Consider the following 22858-nt stretch of genomic DNA (forward strand, 5'->3'; position numbering starts at 1 on the left):
TTGTGTTATTTTGAGGGGACAGAACATTTACACTGTTATACAAGCTGTATACTCACTGCTTTACATTGTAGCCAAGTGTCATTTCTTCAGTGTTGTCACATGAAAAGATATACTAAAATATTTATGAAATGTGACGGGGTGTACTCACTTCTGTGATATACTGTATATTTTTTCTGCTGTAGGGAACAAAATGTTTCTGGGTATTGGTGATTTTGAAGAAATATTAATTTTTATTATTTGATAGTCTACTGTTATTCCCCTAGCATTAATATTCTGCCAATATTTCTCTTACCAACACATATCTTCCTTATTTTTTTCAGCTGTACGTTTTATTCTCAAAATCTAGATATTTACCACATGACATTTAATTTTTTATATATATAATTTTAAAAAACACAACCCAGAGTATTTAAGTGTAGCACAGATTCACCATGTTTTCTGCAAAATTCTTGTTCAGGGCTACTTAATTTACATCATTTATTTTGTAGTCCATATACAATCTGGGAGTGAATCATGAGAAATTAAAGGCATTTATAGGAGCAACTGTAAGATTTTGGCAAGGCACACAGACACAGTTAAAGTACAAGCTACAGAGAAATCGCGAAAAGATTGTGAGGTTTCTTCTTTTTCTCCAAAGAAATTATCCACGTAATTGTTAAAATAGCTGTTGAGAAACAACCGGTGAGAAATTGCATAGACCCACAAGTACTTTTCGCTCCATAAGACGCACCTTTCCATAAGACGCACCGATTTTTTAGGAGAAGAAAACAGGAAAATATAATCTGTTTTCTTCGCTCCATAAGATGCACAGACTTTCCACCCCCCTGTTTTGTGGGGAAAAAGTGAGTCTTATGGTGCAAAAAATACAGTACTTCTCTGGCACAGGGTTAACAATAAAATCAAATATGTGGCCACCAACATGCCCAAGTCTTGACACAAGAATTACCTTTATTGAAATCTTTGTACTTTATCCTGCTAGTCCAAAGCCAAGTCAATCTAAGGACAGATTTCTAGAGATAATGAAAACTAAACTAGCAATAGGAAGTGTTTATTTATCAACTATAAGTCATTAAAATACGTTAAAATAAAATAATAAGCAGCAGGTGAGATAGTTAATTAAAAAAGAAAATACAATAAGGCGTAAGCAGGAATCAAAGAGACAAATGTACAGGGAACTAAACTATGGGAAGGGTAAGTCACAATATCAACATTACTCTGAATCATGAAAAAGAATAATGAAAGATGGGGCACCTATTGTAATTTATGGGGGACAGAAATCACACAGAGACATAAACAAAACACATACACATACCCAACAAGAAAACAAATGGCAGACATATACTGTAGAACACAATTACTGGAACCTTTGGAAAAGGTTAGTCTGTGCAAGCATATCAGGCAAAATCCAAAGAAACAAAATAAAACAAGAGACAACAAAACATGTGGTACCTTAAAGGTAAAGGTTCCCCTTGACAATTTTTGTCCAGTCGTGTTCGACTCTAGGGGGTGGTGCTCATCCCCGTTTCCAAGCCATAGAGCCAGCGTTTTGTCCGAAGACAATCTCCCGTGGTCACATGGCCAGTGCGACTTAGACACGGAACGCTGTTACCTTCCCACCGGGGTGATTCCTATTTATTTACTCACATTTTTACATGCTTTTGAACTGCTAGGTTGGCAGGAGCTGGGACAAGCGATGGGAGCTCACTCCGTTGCGTGGATTCGATCTTACGACTGCTGGTCTTCTGACCCTGCAGCACAGGCTTCTGCGGTTTAGCCCGCAGCGCCACCACGTCCCTCACAGCGCCACCATGTCCCTACCACCTTAAAGACTATCATATTTTAATGTGAGCTTTCATGGACATGGCCACTTTGTCAGACGGTTTTGTTTCTTTGGATTTTAGTTGTTGGTCCTGTTGCTGTTATGAGATACAGGGCTACTTTATACATATTTGAAAGGTGGGAAGCTGTTATTCCACCAAACAGGCAGTGTTATCTGGAACATTGATACATGGACTGCACAGTTGATTCTCATGACTCCAACCTCAATGGAGCCATGACTTTGCTCTAGAATTTAATCTGTATTTTACAGGAAGTGACAAACAATATCGACCCACATCCTAATTGGCACCTCCTGGAGGCCTCCAGATTGTAAGTAGGATCTTTGACTTCTCCATATTTTTAAAGAAAATGCAGCCCTCAGGTATCTGGAGGGAGAGGCACAAACCTTCAGTGGGACTGAATGTTAACCACTCCACTTTAAAGTAACACAGGACTCTGTTGTTTTAGCCATAACAGATTAACGCAGGTACGCAACAAAAAAAGCTTTAAAGGTACTCAGATTAATTCATCCTGACACCAAGAGCTATCACTAAATGGCCAGTATGTTATTGCTTCAATGATACTGACCTCCACCAAATGACTAAATGACAAGGTTAAGAGAAAATAAATAATAGGAAGCATATGTTCCACAGTTTCTTATAGTAAGGAGAGCAAAACAGGTATACAGTGGGGTCTTGACTTGAGAACTTAATCCGTATTGGAAGGCGGTTCTCAAGTCAAAAAGTCTGTAAGTCAAGTCTCCATTGACCTACAGTGCATTGAAAACCGATTAATCCCGTAACTGGCCGTTTTTGTTCCATTTTTGTTCCATTTTGGTTTTTTTCTGGTCTGTAAGTCAAATCTCAGTCTGCAAGTCAAACCTAAATTTTGCGGCCAGAGAAGTCTGTAACTCAAAAAGTCTGTAAGTCAAGCCGTCTGTAAGTCAAGGGTCCACTGTATTCTGTTTCCTTCAGCTATTTCATGAAAATAGTGCAACAACTCTTTAGGTACAACACCCCTTTCCCACACTACACCCTCATCTGATTTACAAAACACCATAAGAGACTGCCTGGTTGATTGAATTATTGGAGAGTTTAGGAATGGTACATGTGCACATGTCTTCCCCCCGCCCCCATTTTAGAGGAGTAAGGAAATTCTAAAAGTCTGGATTGTAGAGAGATTTACCTGAGAGCTTATAGCAACCCCTATGACACACATACCTTTTGGCCCTCTTTTCAAACCCTGCAGATATAAGTTCTGTTTGCATGACTAGTGGACAACTTAATGGGCAGGGATAATATTGTACACTGTTGCTCCTGGCTGTAAAACTCTTTTGATATTCTGTTCTGTCAAACTGGCAATTAACCCCCCCCACACAAACACAACAGACAACAACTCAGAATTTAAAAAACGACAACAAAAAAATCAACAACCTTCCTGCCTCTTACATATCCCCCATTTACGCAAAAATTTTAATCTCCCTTTTCAGTCAGAGTTGAAAGGGGCAAATCATGGAGGGAGGTAGAGGCCCCTGCAGGGTTTAGAGGGAACCTTGGTTGGGTGTCATCAGTGTACTGACAACAAACCCCAAAACTCTGGACAACCTCTCCCAAAGGTTTCGTGTAGATTTTAAATAGCATAGTGGACAAAACAGAACGCTGAGGGACTCCACAGACCAATGACCAGGGTTTTGAACAAGAGTCCCCCAGCACCACCCTCTGAGTTCTCTCCACGAAGGACTGGAACCACTGTAAAGCAATGCTTCCAAGTCCCACAGCTCAGAAGGATACCGTGATTTATGACACCAAAATCTGCTGAGAGGTCCAGCAGAACGAACAGGAACACACTCCCCCTGTCCAGTTCCCAGTAAGCAAAGCACTCTTTTAAACTGGATGGACTTGATGGATTGCTCGTTTTGTGCTATAAATTTGTTTACGTATCATGACTGATTCTGGGTAAAACATGTACTGTATAGATAAGACTTAAAATGGAAGGAGATTTAAAATAAATTTGATTCCATTATGTCACAGAAAACAAAAGTCCTCCAGAATAGAAGACCAGTTTGTGTCTACCAATTTAAGACAGCAAATAGAGTTCAGTTTACTAAAGGTTTCAAACATTTATAAGCCTCCAGAGATACAGGGATTAAACAGATGACATTTAATGTTAAATCAGTGATGTAAAGAGAGAGGTTCACTCTTTGGGTCTCGTGAGACTAGTACTGTGTCTCCTTTTGTCACACAGAATCTTAACTGTAGTGCATCCCAAAATGGTTAGATCTATTGTTAGCAACAGGCCTCTGTCAAGGCCAGCAACCCCCGTGATGAATAGGAATTTCTCCTTAATGCCTTTGGATACAAAAAGCCCAAAGTAGCAACTACACAGCAGACCCCAATTATTATGTGATTAATGAAATTGTAATTGCTACCCTTTTGTTCACATTCATCACCTCCTTCAGTATGAATCATCACAGGCACTTTGAAAAGGAAAATATTTTTGAACTGAAGGGCTTTAGATGGGTGGAGAGCAAGTCTGGAGAGGCAACACAGCAGGCCAAAATTGACTCCAGTTATTACAAGCCAAATTAAATATAAAGCAGGTTAGCCTCAGGTGAATGGCTAAATTTGCTGTGGCTTCCTGTTACTGCTAGAAAATAAGAAATACTTCACAACAGGAGAAGGATAGTACTTAAATCCCTGCTCAGCTGTGGAAACTCACTGGAGAGTAGCAGTGGTGAAACCACTCCTTAAATATCTCACCAGGAGGGGGTCCCCACTGAGTCTGAGGCAGATGTGGGAGAAGAGCAACTGGCCCAGGTAGGGGAGGGGACTGCCTCAGATGAGAGGCATCCGGGGAAGGATGATGGGGAGCCACCCAAGAGGCTTTGGAGGAGACTGTGGAGGTCTGGGAGGAAGATGTGTGGCCCTTGCATTCAGTGGGAGAAATGTCAGACCTGGAGGAGAAAAGGACTTGGGAAAAGGCTTGGGAGGAGTTGGAGGAGGCGCCTGGGTGCTGAAGAGATTCCAAGAGCAGAGGGCGATTTGAGAGGAGCCTCAGCTGTGAGTACCTTGGGAACAAGGCAGTCTGCAAGCTGAAGCCCGCTCAGCTACTTCTTGCCTCAAATGCCATGACTGTGGCTGACACCCTGTGCTGGGCCAAGTCGCCACCCAAAGGGGATGCTGGAGATGGAAAATGGAAAAGGAGCAGCAGCAGCAGCTCCAGCAACAGCAGCCACTACAACAGCTATTTCCATCAAGACTTGAGCCCAGCCAGGACTACAAGTATATACATCATCCCTGCTCAAGGCTCCTACCATTTACCCCCCAGGAAGATGATGGGTTACGAAGGAGACCAGGGACTCATGGCCCCCAGTGGACTAAACTTGAGACCTGGACTAGACTGTGACCGTTCTGAGGCAAGTGCTCATAACTTTGCTGTCAGGAAAAGTGGCAGGAGTGGTGTAAACTCCTAAGTCTGTAATTTCCAGCTTCCTTGTACCAATAAATCCTACTATTGTTTAGCCTGGCTCTGTGGAGTCAATGGGTATGGGAATGGAGGAGAGTTTGCCTGCCAAGCTGGCAATGGATGACAGCAGCATTGTGCACAATCAGTGTCTTGAAACACCCTATTAGAGTCATTGCGGGTCTATTTTATCCACACAACAACTATGCAATGTAGCCTAGGCTGAAAGAGAGGATCGAGTGACAATGATGGGTCCAAAGAAACCTACGAGGCATATAGATGCGCCCTTTAAAATGAGAATGATAAATTAGAACAAGTATCTATGAAAGGATATGCAGTTTGATGTAATGTAGTGGATAGAGTGATGGACTCAGGAGACCCAGATTCAAATCCCTACTGAACCATGGGAATTCACTGGGGGAGTGGAACTGACAAAAACTAGTCCTAAAATATTTCACTTACTTTGAAAGGCATATTAGGGTCACTCTAAGTCAGTTTGGACTTGATGGGACAGAACAACAATATCTATGAAAACATGATTGCTTTAAGTATCAACAATACAAAGTAAATAGTGTCCTGACCAACCACGTTGCACATTCACAGACATGCCAGACAGCAAGAATGTCACATCTTTATTCAGTTTTATTGCTCACTTTGCAACTGAAACAGTATGAATGTGTCGAAATTGGAACATTACCAACCACAATGTGTTCTGACATTGCTTTTGTTCTCCTGTTACCCTTATTTGTAAGCCATTCTTGCCTCATTGTGCTTGTTCTCTTTCTAAGAAGTATTTCACCAGTTACGGTGTCCTTTGCTACTGGATAAATATCTTGTACTAGCTTTCATCTTGGGAGAGCAAGGGCAATTTGGAGGGAGGGAGGGATGGACCTAATCTGGAAAATAATAGAATTATTCAGAGTGCTGTAGAAATACTCAGGAACCACAACTATCTGATCTTTGTCCTGTCAGAATATTTATGGATTACCAACATAAGGGCTTAAGATATCAGAGGAAATTTCTGGATAGCTGATTATTTGAAATATTGAAACCAAGATGAGCTATGTGGGACAGAGAACATCTGCATGAGGAGAAAAAATGTGGATAATTTAGAAACTTCAAGTCACAGTGGGTTAGCCAGGTTTTCCAATCTGGTGTCTCATTATCATTATGAGCTGACCAAACTGGATGGACTAAACCACGGACTGTGTTTCAGAATTAAATATGACGACTCATAACTGTAGGGTTCAGAACAGAGAACGCAAGAGTTTGCTCCAGTATGAGCAAAGAACAAACTGCCACTGTTCATCTAGCTCTTAATGTCCTCAGCACTATTGAGAAATACTCAATACATGAAGTTGAAGGCCATGTGCCAATTAAACGGTGTGACTACACTGGATTTGATTTGTAACCTGTAATGCATTTGAACTTGCAATCAGTGCTTACACAAAGGCTGTAGATTGATTCAGGAGTTCACTGTTCATACTAGATGCAATGTGATTCACATTCCAGTCCACAGCTCCCTTCTTTCCTTACTTCCTCTAGTCCTGCCTCTACTGATTCTTTAATGGTTTACTGTGAAGTCACTTTCTCATTTAAAGCTTCAGACTACTGCATTTCTCAAAAACTTTTGTGAAGAGAAATAACAAAAAATAAGTACTTAACAATCTAAGAGTACAAATAAAAAGTTTAATTTTTAATTTTGTAATTTTGAAAAATAATCATAAATCACATCAGAATATTTCCAGAAAAGGGATTATCACCTACAACTCCCCCAGTCATTACTTCTTTAATTTACTTCCAAGTAACAGATGGAGGAATTACCTCATCTCTGTTCATGTATGATTTCCAACTACTGTCATGATAAACTATAATTAGAGATGAGGTAATTCCTCCATGTGTAACTTGGAAGTAAGGGTAAAGACTAACAAATGGGAAGGGGAATGTGATTTTAATGACACTTCCAAACCTGTCAGTTAAGTTATTAATAGCACTAATCTTTTGCTTCACAACAAAAGGGCCTTCCTAAGTGATCTGACAGGATTTGGCACTAACATTTGATCCCTCTCATTAAAATCACAATGCTTTGTTTTTGCATACCACCCTGCTCTTGGGCATGATCATCACAACTCAACTGCCTATGTCACCAAACCACCACCTACAGACATATATACCGTCTTTACAAGACTATATCACAACTAACCTGATGGGGGAAAAAACTATTTGAATAATTCTGGCTTGAAAAATTAGAAGCTGCCCAGCAGCAAAGGGAGAGGGGGGAGGCCATTGTGGGAGGAAAAAGGGCTGGAACAATTCAGATCAGCCTTTGTGTCATGTGGTCAGTAAATAATACTTCGAATTCACCCTCTTTGTAAGCAAAGCAAATCCTATGGTATTTGACCATATAATCACATCAAAGTCTAACTCAGCCAGGACTTCTAGCCCAGGAGGAATTTAAAATCTCAGCGTCAGTGGCAATGAATGCTACTGACATCATCTACAGCTGCCAGGGAAATGGAAACTAAGAAGATAAATCTATGACTTCCAATCTCCTCACAGCTATTTCTTATCTCACCTCACTACTATATTTAGGAAAGACAGGAGGTGCGAATGGACAGTGAGTATCCCTTAACATTTACAGGGACACTTGCTCTAGTAAATACAAAGATTATTCCATGAGACCTCAATCAAAATATGGAATGAGTGAGCCAATTGCAATCTGAGGTGAAGAGATCATTTATCATTACCTCAGTTTTTCCTCAATCCATAGGAATTCTTGACAGACTAGTGAAAGTTGAAAATGTGGCATGAAGGTAGAAAAATTAAACATACCACTGCAGAGAGACATCGTCTAATATTGTTTTTATGGAAATACATGTTTTAAAACCGTGGAGGAAAGACCTAATGCTATTACCTGTTTTACTACAATCTAGAGTCTCACTGGAAAAATAGAAGATTTTCGTCAGTGAATAGTGATGTAACTCACCATTCAGAAGAAGGGGCTAAATTGGGTTACATGAGTAAATAAGCAACCACAATGAATCATGAAACAGGAACAATAAAGTGTTACAGGATTCCATTACACTGTTCAGACAGACATCTAGTCATTTATTGTAAAGGTCACTGTTATCTTTCTGACTGTCTGGAAATTCAGTAATACACTAAAGCAGTAAAGTGATGTACAATTGAGTTATAATAGCTAAAAACAGGTCTATGCAAATATGTGAAACGGAGAGCTTTCATTCCATCTGAAGTAACCCCATGCAACGTCCACACCCGGATTTTGGAATGTCAGGGAAGACCTCTTATTCTGGAAGGCGTTCAATAGGGGCAGTAAGAGCTCTCTTGTTTGTACTCTGCACAAAACCTAGGAGACAGTGGAGTTCATAGAATCACTGGATCATAGATCTGGAAATCTGGAAGGGACCAAAGGGTCTTCAAGTCTAGACCCCATCCAGTGGAAGAAATCCACAGCTAAAATATCTAGTGAAAGTACTGTAGTTAATTCCATTTTTTTAAATGGTAGTCACTATTGGGAAGTTTTTCTTAATGTTTACTTGCAACCTCCTTTCTTGTAACTTGAATCAATTACTCGTGGTCCTAACCATCTCATCTGCAAAAAGTGAGCCTGCTCCATCTTCCACATGACAGTCCTTCAAACAAACATACTGTATTATCTCTCCAACTTCTCTTCTCCCTGCTAACATGCTAAGTTCCCTCAATCTTTCCTCATTGGGTTTGGCTTCCAGACCAGTTATCATTTCAGATGCCTTCATCTGGACATGTTCCAGCTTCTTGATACCTTTTTAAAAACTGTGATGCCTAAAACTGGTGACAATACTCTAGGGAAGGTCTAATCCAAAACAGAATAAAGTGGTAGTATTACTTCTCTTCATTCTGAAACTACACTGCTCATAAAGTCATAGAATAAATGAGTTGAAAGGGGCCTATAAGGCCATCGAGTCCAACTCCCCTGCTCAATGCAGGAATACAAATCAAAGCAGATCTATCAGGTGCTTGTCTAATTTATTCTTGAATGCCGCCAGCATTGGAGCACTCAGCACCTGCCAAGATAATTGGTTCCATTGCTGTACTGTTCAGTTAAGAGCTTTTTTCCTGATAGTTGAAATCTGGCTTCCTGTAACTTAAGCCCATAATTATGCATTCTACACTCTGGGATGATTGAGAACAGATCCTTCCCTTCCTCTGTATGAAAACCTTTCAAGTGTTTGGACAGTGCTATTGTATTTCCCCTCCGTCTTCTTTTCTCAAGGCTAAACATCCCCAGTTCTTTCAGTCTTTCCTCGTAGGGCTTGGCTTCCAGTCGCCTCTTAACTTGTTTCAGTTTGTCTTTATCCTTCTTCAAGGGTAGGGTACAGGAGTAGACTGGACTCTTTGAACCCTGATGCTGTATTATGATGTATTAGCTACCTCTCCATGTTTGGTGAATATGCCAATTTAATAAATAAATCTGCAAATCTGAACCTGCAAATTTCACATACCCTCCACAATTTCATCCAATTCATTAATAAAGATATTAAACAACACCAGGCCTAGGACTGAACCCTGAAGCACTCCACTTATCAATCCCCTAGGATGATGAAGTGCCATTAGTGAGCACTCTTTGAGTATGGCCTGTCAATAATGTACAATCCAACCATCCATAGCATTATCTAGCCCACACTTTACTAGTTGGGCTACAAAAATATCATGAGGGATGCTGTCAAAAGTCTTGCTGAAACCAAGATAAACTATACCCACAGCATTTTCCTTTCCTACTAAACTTACAACTCTGAAAAAAAAAGACAGCCCAGATTATTCTCTCATGACTTGAGGGGGGTCGAGAGGGAAATGCCCATGCTGAGTTAGAGGATGCATGGTTAGGTTTATGATTTAGAGGAAATGTTATATGGCAAGCCAGGATGAAATACTAATGATATTATCCGGAATCTCCTAGGCTCCGTTGGAACATCATTTGGATTATATTTAGTCTCTTCTGCAGTCTGTATTTTGTCATATTTTAAGTCCACAGGGCTATTTTGAAGGTTTGATAATTGCAACTATGAGCTGGACAACATTCTAGAACCTCCCAGCCTTGCATTTTGGCCCTTGTTATGAATATAAGATCATAAGGAGAGCCATATTGGCTTAGACCAAAAGTCTATCCAACCCAACCAGGATATATAGCCATTCTTTCCCTGTCTACTTTTTCTGCACCACAAAAAATTGTTTGTAAAGCTTAGGTTTCATGTTCATTTCAGTAAGAATTAGTAGAGTTCTCCCCCACTCTCATCTTTACTTTTCTTTTGCTCTTACATTTTGTTCCCAATGAGTTGATGGTGGAATAAATAGTTCAGATTTCCTTATTTCAAATTCAAGTCTGAATCTGCATGGAACACATCTGAATTGGGTTTAACAGTCTGCACCACCAAAGAGGGTCCTGAAGCTTGCAAGTCCTTGACTTCAACTTATATCAGCCTGCAGAGGTTGAAATATCATTGTCTGAGACAACACTCTGCATTAGAGATGGGGATATTCATATACATATACAAATATCCCCACGCAGCTGGAGTTAATGAGGGTCAAGCCCCTAGGGCCAGACCATCCACTCACATGTCCAGTGACAGTGATGGCCGCTCTCTTCCTTCCAATCACTCCAGAGCAATGGTTAGCTAGACATTTGGCAGCCTTGCAGGGAGACTCGCCCTCCCTCTGCCAGGAGTGGCTAGACCAGTGGTTCTTAACCTTTGTTACTCAGATGCTTTTGAACTGCAACTCCCAGAAACCCCAGTCAGCACAGCTAGTGGTGAAGGCTTCTGGGAGTTGCAGTCCAAAACTCTCGAGTAACCCAAGGTTAAGAACCAGTGGGCTAGACGACCAGGAAGAGAACAGCGCTCGGGATTGGAAGGATGAGCATGGACAGCAGCGGACATGTGAGTGGATGGTCTGGCCCCAGGGGCCGGACCCTCATCAACTCCAGCTGTGCAGGGATAATCATATATGAATACACCCATCGCTACTCTGCACATATGCACCTATTCAAGCCTGGTGATGACCAATAGAGACATTCTGTGAGTGCCCACTCAATCAGAAGGAACGAGAGATAGACATTTCAAAAGGTCTCCCCATACATATAATACACCTGGAATCTAAAATGATGTCTTTCTATTTCTATGCAAAACCTCATTTCTCCTTATGCATTCTGACACATTCTTACTTTAGTTCTGGTGTGATGTAAAATGAGGTGGGAAACCTCGTTTTATCTTAAGGTCAATGTCCTCCCTCTGCCTTTCTACTAATTAAGAGCCTCGTGGCGCAGTGGTTAAAACGCTGTACTGCAGCTAAAACTGTGCTCACGACCTGGGGTTCAAATCCCAGGTAGCCGGCTCAAGGTTGACTCAGCCTTCCATCCTTCCGAGGTCGGTAAAATGAGTACCCAGCTTGCTGGGGGGGCAATGTGTAGCCTTTATAATTAAAATTGTAAACCGCCCGGAGAGTGCTTGTAGCGCTATGGGGCGGTATATAAGTCCAATAAATAAATAAAATAAAATAAATAAATAAAAGCTGTACTATTGCCTCTGCACTGAACTATAGCAGGAGAATATTTTGCTGAGTTTTGGAGAGAAACATAAATATATACATTAATACAGGAAATGCTTATTTTAATGGGATTTCTACAGACCTCAGTGCCTGCTTTATTTCATCCCCCACCTCAATTTGTTGATGAAATTTGTAAACTGGTTTCTAGCCTCTTAGTTTGAGCCAAGCTGTCATATAGTAATTGGCTGAAAGAGAAATGTCAGCTTCTGGTTTCTCATATTGCAGCATTTCCTTCTCTCATCACATCACAATAGACAGCAGCAAGAACCAAAAATGGACCAAAATTCTATGAGAATATCATTCCCTAGGAATTTGTGCACTGACAAACACACTAAGCACTATAAACTATGTGTGCAGTACAATGGCTTCTGTTGCCATAGGAAAGACTGTCAGCATCTGTTCCTAATCAGAAGAATTTAATTCACTCTCTGCATGGCCAGCTTTCCTTATGCCATCACATTATTTCTATGAATGGAAAGTGAATGTTTTTTTGTCCCTGGTCAGACATCAAAGTGGCAAGAGAACAGGTCCCCTCTGATTATGAGAAGCACGTGCATTAGAGGAGGACAGAATTTTAAGCAGGGTCTTTCTGCAGCATAGATATTATCAGTGACTTCTATTCCCTATTTGCAGTTATTACAAACAAACTTTCAAAAATTCACCCAGAAGTGAGAGAGGAGGCTTAGCCTAGACCCAGCAGCTTGTCTGCGAAAGCTAGGGAAATAAGAATTACTTATTTGCTAGGATCCTAGAGGTCTTCACATAAGGGTTGCATAACTTTTTAATTGGTGCTTATTGATGAAATGTCATAGCTAATCTCAGATTTGCAATCAAGAAACTGACCAGGCATGTGACTGCAACATACTCTAGCACCTTTTCAATTATCTGTACCAACTTCCACAAACCTTCTCCAAACACCAACAGGTGTGAAATTCTTTCTTCTCAGTAAGATAGGCTGTTTTAACTTGACAAGGAATTTCCAGGTCCTGCAAGATTCCTCATCTCTAGCTGAGGATAAGAAGAGGGGGACCATTTCCTCCCATTAAATTTCCTATACTTGATAAGAAGGACATCTGCACAAAATGTGTATCCTTCCCCTGTGATGAGCAAAGACATATACACACATAGTCAGTTCAGAAGAACAGGCTGATTGTGTTTTTTTTAATGCAAACAACAGCCCCAATGCTTCTAATCTTCCAGAGCACATGCAACAAAGCAGTAGCCATTACCATTTTTGCAATTAGCACTCTTTCTGCAGTTACATTTCTTGTTTTGCTTAATTTAAGGAGAAAATCCTCCAAAGTTCTCATTCTTTGTCTTATTTATTGGACTTATTATTTATTGGACTTATATACCGCCCCATAGCGCTACAAGCACTCTCCGGGCGGTTTACAATTTTTAATTATACAGGCTACACATTGCCCCCCCAGCAAGCTGGGTACTCATTTTACCGACCTCGGAAGGATGGAAGGCTGAGTCAACCTTGAGCCGGCTACCTGGGATTTGAACCCCAGGTCGTGAGCACAGTTTTAGCTGCAGTACAGCGTTTTAACCACTGCGCCACGAGGCTCTTTGTTGAGAACACGGCTCATTCACAGAATGAGAATAATTTTATAGTTCCTCACCCTCATACATAAGGATTAGATGTATAAAGATTTATCGTCGTTTCGTCGTTTAGTCGTTTAGTTGTGTCCGACTCTTCGTGATCCCATGGACCAGAGCACACCAGGCCCTCCTATCTTCCACTGCCTCCTGGAGTTGTGTCAAATTCATGTTGGTTGCTTCGCAGACACTGTCCAGCCATCTCATCCTTGGTCATCCCCTTCTCCTCTTGCCGTCACACTTTCCTAACATCAACGTTTTTTCCAAGAAGTATAAAGATTTATACCCCTTGTTTTTTTTCTTTCAGCAGAAAATATAAAGGTACAAGGAAAGAACATTGTTATACCATTTTACTAATCTCAGGGAGATCTCCCCTCCTTGCCTAAATCCATTTAGACAGCATAGGACATTTCTAAAAAAAGAATGCCTTTGTAGGAAATGGTTTGTTTTGTTTTGCTTTGCTTTGTTTTCTTTGAGGGAACTTCTTAATCTCTGCAGAAAGAATAAGGGTCAGAAAGAGTAGCTGACTTTCTGCGAAAGACTAGCATTTCCATACTTGCTGTTCTGGCAAAACATTAGTTCGCAAGACGAGCACTTCGTTTAACAAAGAAATCACATAATGATGTTTCCTATGGGTTTTTTCTGCTTTGCGATCATCGGTTACCTGCTTCGCTAAACGATTATCTCAAAACAAAGATTTTCGCACAGCTGATCGGTGGTTTCAAAATGGCCGCCGGGTTTAAAAAATGGCCGCCTGCTGTTTTCTGGGACGGATTCCTCGCGGCATGGGCAGCGAAAATGGCCGTGCTATGGAGGATCTTTGCTGGACGGTGAGTTTCAAGCCCATAGGAACGCATTAATCGGGTTTTAATGCATTTCTATGGGCTTTTAAAAATCGCTTTACGATGTTTTCGTTCTACAGCGATTTCGCTGGAACGTATTAACATCGTAATGCGAGGCACCACTGTATGTCTAATATATGCCAGTTTTGTGGGGTGATCTCCAAACACACGTAAGCAATAGAGAAGCACTTTATCTGCTTCCTGCTAGAATAGGTGGTGAATATTACTTTTACAATAGCACGGTTCATACTTAACCAGACATGTTTTAGTGTTACATTGTTACTGGGTAATCCAGTAGTCATCTGCTATTACTGCTTCCCAGAGATGCATCAAAGAGGTAGTAAAAGGACACTGTGGTACGTTGCACCTAGCACCATTAAGAAGTTTTGTCCATTCAAAGGTAGAATCATCCACACTCGATACCCAGTGTTAAAGTATTTTTAAAAAATATAATTACCGTATTTTTCGCACCATGAGACACACTTTTTTCCCACAAAACAGGGGGGTGGAAAGTCTGTGTGTCTTATGGAGCGAAGAAAACAGATTATATTTTCCTGTTTTCTTCACCTAAAAAAATTGGTGGGTCTTATGGAGCGAAAAATACGGTACTAGATGTGTGTTTCCAGTCATGGGATAAGCAGTGAGAGGACACAAGATCCCACTGAAGTGGCTATTGAGTCCACTGGGGTGGGGGGATGACCTTACTATTAAATAAACTCTTGGTTTAAAAAGCAGGCCAAATGACACTCTGACAGTGCCAATAAAACTTTATTTCTATTAACTCAGCAAGTTAGGTGCTGGCTGCAGAGCTAGAAGCTGGGAGTTCAATCCCCCTCTGTATCTTTAGGGAGAAGAGCCAGCCTGAGCAGGATGCACAGTCCCAGGTTACCCCCAGAAGAAGAGAATGGGAAACCACTTCTGAGTGTCCTCTAACCAGAAAAACATGGAAAATGTCACCCTAAATTGGAATGTTTGACAGCAGACAATTAAATATTTCTATTTCACTCACTAAGAGTAATCATGACTTCCACTTTAAACAGAAAGTTCAAACCCCAGTTCTCCTTGTGACATAGAAATCCCCATATACTGCCCCTGCATACTGCTGCCACAACATTCTTCCTATCTTAAGATTTTCAACCTCACTTATGCCAACGTTTGGTTTTTTCATGTCCTGGGAAGCCGGTGAATGACAGTGGAGTTATGCAAACTAATGGGAAATCTAGTCTGTATAACCAGGTCTAACAACTGAATATATATATTCTTTGGCACATACAGTAATTTATGGGTGGGGTTAAGTAGCTTAAATATATTTGGGAAAATACATGCCTGATGAAGTCTAGAAATGATCACTGATCTGAAGTGTCCCTTATATGAATGCAATTTGTGAGAAATTAGTCAGACAGTTGCTAAAAAAGCAAACATGGCTTGAAGCAGTTTGCAATGAAATTTTAGCACTTGAAAGAAAGGAGGGAAGTGTGGTGTGTGTGTGTGTTTGAGGGGAAAATGTGCACTAACCCCCTCATTCTGCCCATAAATCTGTATAAAGAAAACTAGGCATTGATGAAACATGCTGCAAAGTAGATTATAAAGTCAGGAGTGTTTTATCAGCAACAATTTGCTCTGTCATTGGCAGATATTGAATGCTTGCGGTATGAATGTGCTCAGTGTGATGCTGTACTTCTCACCCTTTTTGCCTTCCCCTTGACGAAGATGGAAATTCTAAAGCCAACATCTAATGGTCCAGCAACTGCTAAGTGGGAGTCACCCAAAAAAAGAGAAAAAAAAACAGACCAAAAAAAAAAACAACACAAAACAAAACTGTTGCTGCATGGAAATTAGTGGTGCAGTTCTGCTCTGAAAATGACATAATCAAAGGACACGCGGAAGAAATAAAAGGAAGTGCAATGCAGATAGAAGAAACACAGAATACACAGAATAATGTAACAACTCTTTGCAAATATTAAAGTTCAGCACTTTGCACCAGGTTCTTTTTCTGTGTTATAGTCATGCATTTAACTGTTGCTCCAAAAGTGCGTTAACTGGATATCCTAAAGAATACAAATGAGAAAACAGCAAAAACAACAGAATACATTAAAGCACCATGCAGGCTCCAGATATGTTGAAACACCATCCTAAGCATCAAATCAGCAGCAAAATAAATCAAAGGCGAGTACAGTGAAAAGTCGAAAAGTCTGTAGGTCGAGGCTCCATTGACTTACAATGCATTGAAAACCGATTAATCCCATAACCGGCCATTTTTGTTCCATTTTGGGTTTTTTTCTGGTCTGTAGGTCAATTATCTGGCTGCAAGTCAAACCTAAATTTTGCGGCCAGAAAAGTCTGTACAGTAACTTGAAAAGACTATAAGTGGAGCCATCTGTAAGTCGAGGGTCCACTGTAGTATCTTGCTTAATTTTCATTGTTAAAACAAGTATTCTAAAATGACTTGATAGGGAGGAAATTTAATAAGCATTGGCCTGTTTCCTGTTTGTGCCTGTGTAAAGTTTTTGTAGCTTGCTGCTGCTGCTATGTGCCATCAGGCAACATCTGACTTATAGTAACTTCATTAATGAGTGGCTCTAAATTTCCCTGTTTCCATCAACCTGCTCAGCATTTGTAAACACAAGACAATAGCTTATGGGGGTCAACCTATCTCAACCTAGTAGTTTCCAGCAAATCTTGTCCTCTCATGATGTGCCCAAAATACAACAGTGTCAGTCTCGTCATGCCCGTTTCCAAAAATGCTGAAGTTAGCTAAAAACACCAAAAGGAATAAAAAAGCATAAAAAAGACAAAGAAAAGAAAGAGTGGATCAGCTACTCAATAGAAATGGAGCAATTATGACAGAAGACAAAGAGAAGGTAGAAGTGATCAATTCAAATTTTAGCTTAGTGATTTCCCAAAGGAAAGACTATGACCCTCCAGAGAAATGTGAAGTGCAAATGGAGGAGACAGGATTGAAGCTGGAAATTGATAAACAAATAGTCAGGGAATACCTGACTAACCAGAATGAGTTCAGATCTCCAGGGCTGGATGAATTTCATCCAAAAGTATTGATGGAACTCTCAGAACCACTGTCCATTATTTTCTTGAAATCATGAAAAAAATGGGTGAGGTGCCAGAGGAGGGCTAATGTAGTCCCTCTCTTCAAAAAGGGCAATAAGGAGAAATCTGGGAACTACAGACCAGTCAGCCTGACATTGATCCCAGGTAAAATTCTGGAACAGATCATAAAGCAGTCATTGTGCAAGCACCTGGAAAACCATGCAGCAATAACTATAGAAGCCAACATGGATTTGTCAAGAACAAATCCTGCCAAACTAATCTGATCTCCTTTTTTGATCCGGTGACCTCCCAGATGGACAAGGGAAATGCTGTAGACATCGTATATCTTGACTTCAGCAAAGCTTTTGGCAAAGTGCCCCATGATATTCTGATTAGCAAGGTAACTAGATGTGGGCTGGACAGACCAAGTGTCAGATGGATACACAATTGGCTATAGAATTGTACTCAGAGGGTGATGATTAATGGCTCCTTCTCCAACTAGGAGAGGGTAACAAGTGTGGTACCCCAAGGCTCAGTCCTGGGCCTAGTGCTCTTCAACATTTGTATTAATGACTTAGATGAGGGAGTGCAGGAAATGTTTGTCAAATCTATGGATGACACAAAATTGGGTGGAAGAGCTAATACCCTAGAAGACAAAAACAAAATTCAAAATGACCTTGATAGGATGGAACAATGGGCGGAAAGCAACAGAACGAAATTCAAGAGGGATAAATGCAAAGTACTACACCTCGGAAAAAGAAACAAATTGCACACTTACAAGATGGGGGATATCTGGCTCAGCAAAACTACAAGCGAGAAGGATCTTGGAACTGTCATAGATCACAAGCTAAATATGAGCCAACAATGTGATGTGGCTACAAAAAAAAAGGCAAATGCTATTTAGGCTGCATTAATAGAAGTCTAGTTTCCAAATACCGCGAGGTACTAGTTCCCCTCTATTCAGCACTGGTTAGGCCTCACCTTGAGTATTGTGTCCAGTTCTGGACACCACATTTCAGGAAGGATGCAAGCAAATTGGAACAAGTTTAGAGGAGGGCAACAAGGATGATCAGGGGGCTGGAAACCAAGTCCTATGAGGAAAGAATTAAAGAATTGGGCATGTTTAGCCTTGAGAAAACTGAAGGGTGATATAATGACACTTTTCAGATACTTGAAAGGCTGTCATACGGAGGAGAGGCATGATCTGTTCTCATTCATTCCCGAGTGCAGGACACACAACAGTGGGCTCAAGTTAAAGAAAGCCAGATTTCAGTTGAATATCAGGAAAAACCTCCTAACTGTTAGAGCAGTATGACAGTGGAACCAGTTACCTCGGGAGTTGTTGATTGTTCGAACACTGGGGGCATAAAAAAAAAACTTGGATAATCACCAGACAGATATGCTTTGATTGTATTCCTGCACTGAGTGGGGGGGGGGGTTTGGACTTGATGGCCTTGTAGGCCCCTTCCAACGTCACTTTTCTAAGAGTCTATGAAAAAAGAACAGAATCCATTTGTTGTGGTTGTATTTTGGCATAGGAAAATTTATTTTTCCAATGGAAGAGCAAATTGTGGAACATTTTCCTTCTAAGTGAATAGACTACAGTGTCCCTCCTCTCCCTTATGGAAACATTTACATAAATACGAAGGATGGAACTGAAGACATATATAAATGAAGCAGATAGAAATGAAACATAGAAAGTACAGATGAATAGTCTGTGTGCAGAGTAAACCTCAGTGACCTTCAAATTAAAACGCCCCCATGCTCATCTATGGAATTGGCAACCTAGAAGCAAGCTGGCACATTTGATTCTGCCTGAAAGATTCCATTTTGGGAAGGCATAAATATGAAGCATAAACCTGCATTGTTGTCAGTGGTGTTATGTTTGGGTCCTTGCCATTTATTTGTATAATTGTTTATCTAGTTACTTATTTTTTTGTTTGATATATAAACTGTCCCATTAGTGCATACACTTCTCGAGGTGGTTTACAAGTTTAAATTTAGAATCCCCACAGACCCCACATAACAATACACACTACAATATACAACAATCATACAACAAGAGAGAGATAAATCGAGAAAGAAAAAATAAAATATAATATTAACAGCAACTCAAAGATGCTTCCAAGTTTTATGGATGGTATAAACAATGGATTATTCTTTTACATGCTTATTCAATATGCAAACACACTTAAGGCTATAAACCCATACTGTTGCACTGGGAGGAGACAGAAGAAAGATATGTATATGTGCGTACATTTTGTTCCATTTCAAGAAAATTGCTGAGTATTTGTTAAATCAATACATACATTATATGAACAGCTGCGCATGGAAATAATAGCCAAGAAAACACCTGATATCCCTAAACCATTTAGAAAGAAAGTTGGCCAGTAAACAACTTTCACTTCTTATTTGACAGGAAAAGGTAGCAAATTATTTTTTGCTTTTGTTGCCCAGCTATCTAATAATGTTGCCCTGAACACTTGTGGTAGTGGAATCAGATCTTTACAGACATCGGGGTGAATGAATTACCCCATTCACTATTTTCATGGAGAGAAATCAAAGCTTGATTGCAAAGAGCAAGTTACCCCTAATGAAGTTCTTTTCTCAGTAACTGAGGCATTACTAAGTTGCATCATGAACACAAGAAGGGATGATGAATCTACTTTTGTGATTGGTTTATGTCACTTGTACAGTCACATGGGTCATGTGACCTCCTTGTTCAGATACCCTAAACCACTTTGATGAATTTTTTTCAAAGTGTATTAGTTACTTTTGAATAACAATAATTACTTTTTAAAAGTCTAGTTTAAATAATGTAATCAATTACTTCTGGGAGCTATAATTAAAAGAAAAGTAACTTCCCAAGGTCTGAAATAAATACCCAGGGAGACAAAAAAAAAAGCCTAGGTTCAAATCTTCTAAAATGGGTAGGAATTACATTTCACTTCAGAATTTACCAAAATTCTCAAAACTCAAATGTGGGTGAAATCAGAAATAATAAATTTTCCTACTCTTAGCCCTGGAAATACTCTTTGTGTCTCCACAGGCTCTCAGCCTCATCTATTTCATTGACTGATTATAAGAATAAACTATGACAAGAATCACCTGTGCCAACGTTAAGTGCAGTCCAGTTACAATTAGTCAAAGAAAGAAAGAAAGACATGATTCAAGGGTGAACTAATGAACAACTCTGGCCCCTTGCACTAAAGCAGAGGCAAAATTCCACTCAGACAAATATTCAGTGTCACCAGAGCAAGAACAGAGTAAGTAGCAGAGTGCAGCAAAAGCAACTTAAATTGAGTGTTGTAACACAGTCTCAAAAACTAATTATTTCCAGGAGCAAAGGTTTACTTTTAATGTGCAAGTAACAATGGTGACTTTGCTCTATCCTTAAACTATTACTTCTCTGACTGATTTCATTCCATTTGCTCTCCGGCCAGGGCCTGTTCTTTTCAATATACTGTACACACTTTGCTCTTCACTGAGAGCAGCTTGACAATGCATCTTTCACTCTCGAATAACCAATTCTCATACACATTTATTTTTCTACAGCATTATTTATACTGTCTTTTGCTTTGTACATTTCCATGTAACAAGTCCATCACCTTATTTTTTAACTCCCAGACTTAAACAGCACCCACCAGGCTTTTTTGACAATTGTTCTAACATCAGGTGGCTTAAGTGTATATTGTACCAGTAACAATGTGGGTGAACTAACATACTAAGAATATAACAGTGTGTTGTTGGTGTGTGGAGGTGTGTGCACATGTGCTTGCATGTGTGGGTATGCATGCATTTAAACAGTTTTTCCTACTTTTTAAAAAAGTATTTTATAATTTCAGTAGTTCCTAAGATGTGCCAGAACTGGTTTCCTTTTCCAATAAGAAACTAGTCGCCAGCTCAGCCTATTTTGGGTCAGAAGATCTTGCAATCCACCTTCCTCCAGGTCAGCATAACTCAGATGTCTGTCTGGCAGATGTAACTCCCAATATGAAGAATTCAAAAATAAAATAAAAATTTAAAAAAATTGTGCATGGCCAGTGTGTATGCACTTACGCAGTTGGCACATGCATAATATGCATATAACAACTCATCATTAAGCTGAAATTAACCACAGTGACTTCCATGTTTTCTCTTAGGTACAAAAAAACCCCAATAAGATTATCACACTGAAGTCACTCCAAACAATTGCAAGAACATCGTACTTCTTTGTACTTCTCTCTAGTTTCAGCCTATCTGACAATCTTTCAAACAGGAAATTTTCCCCTGTTCTTTGAACTCAGTTTTCCATACAAATTGAATGGCATATTTAGAAAGCACGTGAAAGATGGGAAGAACTAATTAAGTCTGCCAAAAGTCCAAAGAATACAGCAAATGTCGATTATGTCTCAATTCTGGCTGTATCAAAGCTGTTAAGACGGTCTGTTTCATGGAAAGCGCCATTGTGTTGAATTACATGGGAAAAGGAATCCCAGTACTTCTGCAGCTGAGAGCTGGAATGACTGGCAAAGACCTGCCACTAATCTACTTGCACTGTATTATAAACTACAGTGGTGCCTCGTATAACGAGTGCCCCGTTTAACGACGAATTCGCATAGCGATGGCATTTTTGCGATCGCTTTTGCGATCGCATACCGATGTTGCCTATGGGGAAAAATCGCTTTGCGATGTTTTCCCCATAGGCACCATTTTCCCCCAGCTGAGCCGGGTGGTGGAGAAGGCTGAAGCCGATCCAATCCTTCCCCCGCACCATCGGGCGCAGCGCTTTCGGAGAAGCCTCCCGGTGGGGGGGAAAGATTGGATCGGCTTCAGCCTTCCTTCTCTACAGCCCGGCTTCTCCCAAAGGGCTGCCCCAATTGTGCTTACAGCAGCAGAAGAGGTGCCCGGTGGAGGAGAAGGCAGGAGCCGATCTGTCATTTCTCCTCCACCGGGCACCTCCTCCGCTGCTGCAAGCACAGTCGGGGCAGCCCTTTGGGAGAAGCCGGGTGGTGGGGGAGAAGGCAGGAGCCGATGCCGTCTTCCCCCCCTCCCCCGAGGCTTCTCCCAAAGGGCTGCGCCCGATAGTGGGGGAGAAAACCGGATAATCCGTTCCTATTGGAACGGATTATCCAGTTTTCAATGCATCTCTATGGGAAAACGTGTTTCACTTAACGATGTTTTCCCATAGCGATGTTTTTTTTGGAACCAATTAACCTCGGTATGCGAGGCACCACTGTACCAGTAAACCCAAGGTCCAATACTGGGGTAAGGAAATCATCCCTTGCAGAGTTCTTCCTTTCCCTGAAGATGCATGTTCTCATTATATCTGGATATATTATTAGCACCATATTATTAGCACCATTATCATTGTTATTACTAGTAGAATGTAAAATAATGGGGCACCTTTATTAGAACACTTAAAAATCAAACAATTAATGCAAGCTTTCTTGAATTAAAAATCCCTTCTTCATGCATGCACTAGTAATTTATAAGCAGTGTAGAATAAT

General features: G+C 40.5%; 1 protein-coding gene across 4 annotated transcripts in view; it reads right to left on the reverse strand.

Moving 5' to 3' along the window:
• LOC110082622 (protocadherin-11 X-linked) overlaps positions 1–22858 on the reverse strand; it is a 986147-nt gene that overhangs the window by 452219 nt on the left and 511070 nt on the right. The gene's annotated exons all lie outside the window — the stretch shown is intronic.

Source organism: Pogona vitticeps, chromosome 11 (assembly GCF_051106095.1).
Source record: "Pogona vitticeps strain Pit_001003342236 chromosome 11, PviZW2.1, whole genome shotgun sequence".
Lineage (NCBI taxonomy): Eukaryota > Metazoa > Chordata > Lepidosauria > Squamata > Agamidae > Pogona > Pogona vitticeps.